This window comes from Psammomys obesus, unplaced genomic scaffold, assembly GCF_907164565.1.
Source record: "Psammomys obesus unplaced genomic scaffold, mPsaObe1.curated_primary_1811, whole genome shotgun sequence".
NCBI classification, from domain to species: Eukaryota; Metazoa; Chordata; class Mammalia; order Rodentia; family Muridae; genus Psammomys; species Psammomys obesus.
In genome coordinates, this window is record NW_026585580.1 from 9,249,026 (window position 1) to 9,258,579 (window position 9,554).

At 40.1% G+C, this 9,554-nt stretch overlaps 1 long non-coding RNA gene across 2 annotated transcripts in view; it reads left to right on the plus strand.

The window, feature by feature from the left end:
* The first annotated feature begins 417 nt into the window (after window positions 1–417).
* The window catches only part of LOC129677643 (uncharacterized), a 32,662-nt gene continuing 23,525 nt past the window's right edge, over window positions 418–9,554 (plus strand). The window contains exons 1-2 of one of the 2 annotated variants that reach the window (XR_008720233.1): window positions 418–451; window positions 556–661. This is a non-coding gene — a long non-coding RNA (uncharacterized LOC129677643). Of the gene's footprint in view, window positions 452–528; window positions 662–9,554 lie in introns of those variants that run through there. The other variant, XR_008720232.1, reaches the window with a different exon arrangement.

Here is a 9,554-nt window from a genome sequence, read left to right on the forward strand (position 1 = left end):
AGGACCAGTTAACATAAGGAAGGCAATTACACAGGGTTTATAAGGCCCTTGGGAGGTTTTGCCTGTGATGCAGTCAGTCAGGTGAGAAATTCTTTGACAATCTTTACAGAGACACTGGGAGTCCATTTTCTTTTCTACTGAAGGCAGCCTGGATTTGACCCAGAACTTCCATGAATAAAGTTTAGCACAAGGGGTACCAGAGCCTTTCAGGGGCAGTCAAAAGCCTCTAAACCTCTTCTAGTTTTCTTGGAATGTTTGCACTCTGAGTTTTCCCTCTTGAGTAACCATGCATTGAGAACAGGCAGCTGTATCAGCAACGTGCAGGTGTGTGGTTCTCACAGCCCCACCCATGTACTGCTGGCCAGGGTTCTTCAACACCAGTCCAGCAGAGTCTGCGGCCCTTATGAGAGGCTTTGCAAGCTGCCCAAATAGACGCTTAGCATCTCACACGGTAAGCAGACTAGAATGGCTGTGTCAACACTAAATACGTGGCTCTTTGTTACACCTCAGGTTTAGTCTGGCTTTGATCAGACTCTTTTAACAACCCCGTCACAGCAGGCTTTGTGTGATGAAGTTGTGGCTCTGCAAGGACTGGAGAAGCCCCATCTGAAGACTTGGAATAAACAAGTGGTGTAATTATGGGCAGCACTATGACATCAAGGTGAACTGTTAATGATTTTGTTGCTTAGTGAAGAATCTCCTTAAGCTTCTGTTTTATGTCTTCGTCACATCTAACAGAACAGAAATTACATAATATTCCTTTATCTGCACTCTGCACTTGATCTAAGTTATGTCAGACCGAAAGGGCTGGCGTTCTACCTACTTGAACTTTGCTACCCACTCACTGCCCTTTCCCCCTTCCTGGGAAAGGCCTCTTTGATTACAACATTTCCCAGATTTCAGCAGCCTCTGCTCTTGGTTTGTTCTGGGGCAGTCTGTTCTGTGCATGACCTGCTGGCATTGAAGCTTGTGTGTGTTAAAATTCTGTTATTTGTTTTAAAGTTAGTTTTATTTATTGGATTTTAACTTAGCATAAAAACAATTGGATATTGAATTCTGTTCTGCTTAAAACAATTCTGACTTTTCATTTTTTGTTGGGAGTGTTCAACTACTATTAGCCCAAATGTTAGAAATGTATTTCTGACCTATCATTCGACTTTCACAAAAACATGTAATACTCACACAATAATAATAATAATAAATAAAAATAAATACACACGGTACAGACACAACCTTCAAAATTGTTTTCCATTTTTAATTACTTTTGGAATTTAAAAATATTTATTTATGAGACAAGAGTATCATTATATCATTTTCCTACCCCCATTTTTCCCTCTAGTCCCTTCTATTTTCTAGTTTTCATTAGTTGTTGCTACATATATGAATGTATGTATATGTATGAATAGATATCTTCTTAAATGTAGCCTACTTAGCCTGTGTAACGTTACTTCTATGTATGTTTTTATGGCTGACCATTTGGTATGCGACAAACAACTGCTGTGCTCTTCCCTGGGGAAGACTATTTCTCCCTTACTTCCTGGCCTTTCTCTGGCCACTTTGGCATGTCTATTGTTATTATTGTTTACCTCACATTTGGGCAGTCACATTGGTGAAACTTTATGGGTGTATTTTCTGATACCACTAGGAGACATAGTTCCAGAGAAAATTCCCTTACTCCTGGCTTTTACAGTCTTTCTGCCTCCTCTTCTGTAATGTTCCCTGAGCATTAGGTTCAGTTGTTTTGTAGATGGGCCTGTTGGGACAGTTCTGCATAACTTGTACATTTGCTTATAAAACTTACATGCGTGATATTTAGGAGTCAGAAGATTTTTATTCAAAATCCAGCCTCTATAGAAAATCACACGATGTGACAAAATTTGGCTCAATCGTCCACTCTCACATGGCAGCTAGTTCCAGATAATTTACATCTTCTTTTAATGATACCTGTGTTTTTCAGTTCAGCCCTTTTCTTTCCTCACCAGCTGGCAAAGCAAGTGTGGACAACATTTATGCATTTATTGTTTTATTTTTACCTACTGCTAGTCCCTTCTTTCCTTCCTTTCTCTTTTGTTTTCTTTCTTTCTGTTTGTTTGTTTGTTTTTGTTTTGTTTTGTTTTTATTTTTTGAGACAGAGTTTCTCTGGGTAGGCTTGGCTGTCCTGGGACTCGCTATGTAAAGTAGGCTGGTATTGAACTCACAGAGATCCGATTGCCTCTGCCTCCTGAGTATTGGGGTTAATGGTGCATACCACCGTGTGCGGTTTTATTTTCTTTATATACAGAAATGGTTTAGATCTGGAGAGATGTCTCAGTGGTGAAGAGCACTTGCTGCTCAATCTCCAGCTCCTGCATTGCAGCTCACGACCATCCTGAATGTTAGTTTCAGGCATCTGCCATCTTCTGGCCTTCACGGGCACTGCATGCACATGGTACACACATACACACACACCACATACACCCCCCCCCACACACACACACAAGAAAACACTCATATACATAAAATCAAATGAATGAACTTTAAAAATTAAATAAGTGAAAGTATCTTTGGGCAATTAAAAATAGTCTTACCCTAGCTAATCAAAATGCAGAATTGCTTTTTGTTCTCAGAGGTCAGAGGTGGGCATCAGATCTGTTGGGACTGGAATTTTAGGCAGGTATTAGCTGCCTCATCTGGGTTTTGAGAACCCATCTTAGGTACTGTGGAAGAGCAGTGGGTGATCTTAATGGCCAGACCATCTCTTTGCCCCTTCCTCCTGTATTAATGGGGAGAAAATTTCAAATCTTTAAAAACTAACTCGGAATTACACACAATTTATTGAGGACAGAAGACACTTCTCTTAAAAAAAAAAGTGAGTTAGATGTATCTCTACAGTTTAGTCCTTTGTTGGAACTTGAACCCTCTGAGTAGGCCACAACAGTCTGTTGAATCATGAAGGTGCTTTGCTTGCCTCACCTCAGCACCAGGAGGTGAAGCCTGTCAAACACCACACAATCACAGTCCATTTTGTGTTGAGGAGTCTTGGGGTCCGGTAACATTTTCCTCACCCCATGTCTCACTGCTCCTTTCAAACAAACTCTCAACTAAGATAAACCCAATCCCGTTTCAGTCAAGTGCAGGTTGAAGGGGTTGGGGTTGGGACGACAGTCCCTTGGACAGAGAACTAAAACAAAGCTTATTCATGGAAAACTACAATTGACATGTGTGTACTATCAAAAGCTGCAGAAGCTTCCAAATGCAAGGGCCTAGGTCAGAAAGGTTGCTGAGACAAGGAAGAAGTCTGAAGATTGGGAAGTTCTTACCTGAGTTAGAGCTTGAGACCGAGAAACGGAGTACAATCCTGTATACAATTGGAGCGCTGGTTGTGGTGAGGGCTCTCTTCCCAGTGTGTATAAAGCCATTTCCTTTCTTTGTCTTCACATGCCAGAGAAAGAATAGATTTTTGCTGTTACTCTCACGTATAAGGGCACTGATCTCACCATGAAGGCTTCTGCTCTCACGGATTCAGCTAAGCCTAATTACCTCCCTTAGGTCTCATTTCTAAGCATCACCACAGTAGGGATTAGAGCTTCAGCATGGGAATCTGATGGATTCAGTTGATAACAGGTAGTAGGGCGAATGTAATGTTTTATTCTGCTAAGCTGTTTGATGGATACTCAAGTGGCTACTGGGCCATCTGTGGTGAGTGCTTTCCTAGCATCTCCGAGGCATGTTCTCTGTTGTTCATATTGTTCACTGGATATGACCACAGTGTGAATGTATTTCACAGTGATACTGATCCTCTTCCAAGAAACAAGCAAGCTGTTTAAGGGTTACAATTTATGGTTCATCAGAGCGAGGGGACAGATGTGGGTAACTGGAGAAACTCATGCTTTTAGAAATTTACCCTTTTTTTTTTCAGGTTAAAACAAAAAATGTTTACTGTTCATTTCTCAGAGTCACTGAGTCTTGGCTGGGGCTGGGTTGCAGTGGTAGAGCCCTTGCCTACCGTGCATGAGGACAAGCATTGCAACAAAGAATCCTATTTTCAGTCGTTAATTAGGAAAATCACCTCCTGTCTCAAGATGTCTTGAGTATTGGTAGTCATGCTCCATGAACTTTATTCTAGACATAGTATCTTTACTCTCATTCCCAGCAGTGATCCAACATTGCTTTCCACACTCTGACCTGGTTCTTAGTAACGATCATTTGTAACTATTCTTTTGATGCTCATCACCAAGCCTTAGAATGTAATCAGTGCTGAGAAATGGCAGCCTTTCTTTCCTACAGAGCACATTTGGACTTCTGAAGGCAGCAGCCAAGGTTGTCCCAGCTCTAGCACCTATGAACAGCTCAGGAACTTTCTCTCTAGACTCATCTTTACATTAACAGTACTCCATCAAAACAAACAAACAAACAAACAAACAAACAAACAAAAAACAGACTGATCTGACATTTCAAATAATGAGTCCACTTGAGAATATGTTTTAGAATATTTTTAATAGTGAAACCTCTGCCACTAACTGTTATACACTGAATAATATCCCCTCAAGTATACATTTGGAATCACTAACTTCTAATGTGAGTTTATTTGTAGACAGAACCTTTAAAGGACAATTAAATATAAAAGAGATCATAAGGATAAGGTGCTGCTTCAGAGGAGGCTAGAAATGAGAGGCAGGTGTGTACAGACAAGGTCGTGTAAGGACAGAGGGCGGGTGATCATCTGTCAGCCAAGAAGAACCCAACCATAGGGTACCTTGGTCCTGCATTTCCAGCCTTGGGAACTCTGAAACAACATGTTTCTATTGTCTTCATGAACAAGTATGTGATATTTTATCATTGTGGTCCTGTAAACTAAGGTGTGGGTTATGTTTTCTTTTTGCTGTGAGCTCAGGAAACAGAGAACCAAATGTGAATTTAACACTAACCCCACACATTTGCAACGTTCCCATAATTCCTGCATTTTGATCTTTCTTTCTCTGTGACTCACTTCATTCTATTTTAATTTTATTAGGTCATTATTTCTTTTTATTGTTTACTGCTTCAGAGCCTTTGTAGAAAAGAAGCAGGACACAGAGAAATAAGTAACAACCTAAAGGAATGTTTATAGTTGTAGGTTCTCTTATTTCAGGTCCACCTTTCCAGTCTGCTGTAATGGTTCTTTTCATTTCTTAGACTCTTTAATGTTGAGGTACTGCAGGGCTCAGCCCTCATACATTTATTTATTTTTCTTATGTCAGCTCAATTATTGTTTGATCTCAGCCAGACTCATGGCTTTATATATTAGCTGTGGGGTGAGTGTGAATATACTGAATCTATCTACCTGTCTATCTGTCTGTCTATCTATCTCTCATTTGTCAGCTGTATATTTATTCATCCACCCATCCATCCATCATCTGTCAATCATAAGCTTTCTTCTCAATCTCTTTCCTCATGATTGTCTGGACAATCATCTCATAACAGGCATCTCCTATTTAGGATGTCTGAAAGGTAATCCCAAGTCCAAACTCTTCTCTTTTCTGATCTTCCCAGTCTTGGTAAACAGAACCTTGGTCTTCTCCAACTCAGTAGACATCAGATTTGTATTTATGGGCACATGGGCCTAAAATGCTGAAGCTGTTTTTGACCTTCTTTAATTTCCAATTTTTCAGAAGCTTTTCACTGCCTTTTCCATCATATATCTAAAAGTTGACATTTTTTTTGTTTTTGTTTTTAAACATCTTCTTGCCACATCAGTGGAGACCACTCTCACTTATCCCTTGCTTGCTGTCTACCAAGTAAGCCTTTTACTTCCGTGTTTCCTCCTGTAGATCATTCTCCACAGCAGGCAGAACACTCCACAAAAATGCAAGTTCGATCAGGTCACCTCTTTGCCCAACATTTCCCTCCTAATAAAAGGCAGTTTTTATTGCAGCTCATGAGAACATTATAGTCCAACTCTCTTTGCTTCTTTGACCCCATGGATTCTTCTTTGTATCACCTCCTTCCAGAAGCAATGGCTCATGTTTTCTGTTTCTTCTACTTTCAACAAAACATATTATCCTCCAGGATGTCAGCAAGGCTCATTTTTTTAGTCAAGTCTCTATGATTTTATTAATCAAGATGTCCTTATTAAAGAAATTTACCTTGAGGTGTCTGGCACAACTTCAACAATTGGATCTCTCCCAAAATACAAACATACTTGAGTGTATATTATAACAAAATCTTAAGTTCAACCTGAATTGTTGACATTTTGTTCATCATTTTTTTTTTTTTAGGATGTCAACCATTAACAATAAAGTAGGTCACAGTTTGTTGCATTTGCCAAATTTCCTGGTTGTAAATGCTCTTTCCATGGTCAGCCCCAACGTAGTACAGTGTCTTTGGAAGAGAAATAAAGAGTAGGCATGCAGTAGCAGAACTCCAGCACGCAGCGTAACCACCACGAAGACGGGAGCTCTGTGAGACCACAAGAGTGCAGACAGAGTGCAATGTGTACAATGTACCGAGACAACTAAGTTTTTCTTCAAAAGTGCACGTCTTCATTTAGTGTGCATAAAGTCCACGCACCCCAGTAAACGTGTGCATGTTAGAAAATAACTTGTGGGAGTCGTTTCTCTCCTCTTATCATGTGTGTCTGCGGACTGAACACTGTTAGGCTTGGGAGCAAGCACGTTTGCCCACTAAGCTATCTTACCAGCCCCATTAAGAAGTGTTAAATGTTTGCTACTTTCGGTTGAATAAAGATCGCTAAAGTTTGGGTCTGGTACATCTACAAAAGGCCTTTACATTGGCCTTTGCCTTTTGGCCACCATTAGGTGAGAAGCCTTCAGCTTTGCCAAAGGTCTAAAGCGAGAGGGTCAACTGACCAAAAATCGAAACCTCTGAAACTATGAGGCAAAACAAACCATGCTTAATTATAATTCAGTCGTCTTAGTTATAATAACAGAAAACTGACTAACACAGGCTGTAAGTTTAAATAATTCCTGGGGCAGGAGAATGGGATCAGCTGTTAAGACTACTTGCTGCTCTTTCGGAGGACAATTCTTAGCATTTGCATCAGATGGTTCACTATCACCTCTAACTCCAGGGGATATGACAGTTTCTTTTGGCTTCTGTGACATTAAAGATGTACAATTCCAGCTTCCCCATACATATGTGTGTGTGTATATATATATATCCTCCCATATATATGCATATATAAAGATAAAATACATTTTAAAAATTTATTCATTTCTTAATTAATTACAGTTTATTCACTTTGTATCCCAGCTGTAGCCCCCTCTCTCGTCCCCTCCCAACCCCATCCTTCCTCCCTCTTCTTCTTCTATGCTCCTCTCCAGTCCATTGATAGGGGAGTTCCTCCTCCCCTTTCATCTGACCCTAGTCTATCAGCTCTCATCAGGAGTGGCTGCATTGTCCTCCTCTGTGGCCTGGTAAGGCTGCTCCCTCCTTAGGGGGAGGTTATCAAAGAGCTAGCCACTGAGTTCATGTCAGAGACAGCTCCTGTTTTCCTTAAGGAACCCTCTTGGGCACTGAGCTGCCATGGGCTACATCTGTGCAGGGGTTCTAGGTTATCTCCATGCATGGTCCTTGGTTGGAGTATCAGTCTCATAAAAGACCCCTGGGCCTAGATTTTTTGGTTCTGTTGCTCTCCTTGTGGAGCTCCTGTCCCCTCCAGGTCTTTCTAGCTCTCCCTTCTTTTATAAGATTCCCTGAACTCTGCCCAAAATTTGGCTATAAGTCTCAGCCTCTGTTTTTTTTTTCCTTTATTTTTTTAATTTTATTTTTTTCTTATCAGTTACATTTTATTAACTCTGTATCCCAGCTGTATCCCGCTCCCGCATTCCCTCCCAATCCCACCCTCCCTCCCTCGTCTCCACTGTGGCCATTTCCAAGTCCACTGATGGGGGGGAACCTCCTCCCCATTCATCTGATCCTGTTTTATCAGGTATCTTCAGGACTGGCTGCAAAGTCCTCCTCTGTGGCCTAACAGTACTGCTCCTCCCTTGGGGCGTGGGGAGGTCAATGAGCCTAAAAAAGATAATCAAGAGAGCAGATATGGGGTAAGATGATCAATCCTCATTTAGAAAGACAGTTGGGATGTGCATTGAATGTATGACAGGAGTTTACTGAAGGCATCTGAAAGACTCTAACTAGCAGTGTTTTCAAAGTAGATACAGAGACTCAGCCTCTGTTTTGATACCCTGCTTGGTAGAGTCTTTCAGAGGCTCTCTGTGGTAGGCTCCTGTCCTGATGTCCATCATTTGCCTTTCTGAATGAAGATTGAGCATCTTACCCAGGGTCCTCCCATCCTCCTTGATTAGCTTCTTTAGATGGACAGATTTTAGTATGATTATCCTATGTTATATGTGTAGTATAAGTGAGTATGTACCATGTATGTCTTTCTGCTTCTGGTATATGTCATTCAGGATAATCTTTCCTAGATATCACCATTTGCCTGCACATTTCATGATTTCCTTGTTTTTAATTGCTGAGTAGTATTCCATTGTGTAAATGTACCACAATTTCTGAATCCATTCCTCAACTGAGGGACATCTGGCTTGTCTCCAGATTCTGGCTATTACAAATAAAGCTGCTGTGAATAGGGTTAAAATACATTTTTTAAAAATTTAACTAATTAAATTTTTAGTGATTGACCATGTATAACTTTGGCCATTTCTTTGATCAGTCTGCATAAAATAGCATTATATATTGAATTTATCTTACTGTATTAACTCCATTAGTATCTAACACTACATATATTATATATAACATAATATCTATCTTTGAAACATAATTTGAAACAATCACTATATATATATATATATATATATATATATATATATGTGTGCATATATATATGTATACATTTTAAGGCAAATTCTAAGCACTGGTGATTTAGTAGCAAACAGAATAACCAAATGACCTCTCCCTGCTGAGTATACAAACCTACACATATGTGTTTGTAGGTAAATGTAGTGTTTTTCACCATAACTTAAACTCAACAAGGTTGGTATTTGTTATTTTGTTTGCTGTCAAACCACTTGGTCTTAGAATGTGGCTTGCACATCATTTAAATGTTTACATAGTGAAGACATGAGTGAGCTTATTAACATTTTGCACAAAGTGGTATGAGCTTGTTTTGTGGAAAAGGCAAACACTGGGAATCAGGACAGCATCTCCGTCGAAGGTCCATGCTGTAAGGTTCGTGCTGTGCTGCACCAGCCTTGATTACCTCATTTCCTTTACCTGCTTGTAAAGAAGCAGCAGTTTACCCTTGTTCTCATTTTACATACTGGAAACGGAGCACAGGCCTCTCCAATGACACACAGCCGACAAGGAACAAGGCCTGGATTCGTATCCCACCTTGTGGTTCCAGAAATCCCCTTTAAAAGACAACCCAACTTTCAAAAAGTATTGAAAAATTCCAAAATGGTGTAAAATTGACACAGGAAATTGAACCCTGAATTCCCATTATCTCTCTTGAACAATTATCAACCTCTGACTGATTTGTTTTCAATGATACTCACTTTTCCAGTTAGTTATTTCCTTCCTTCCTTCCTTCCTTCCTTCCTTCCTTCCTTCCTTCCTTC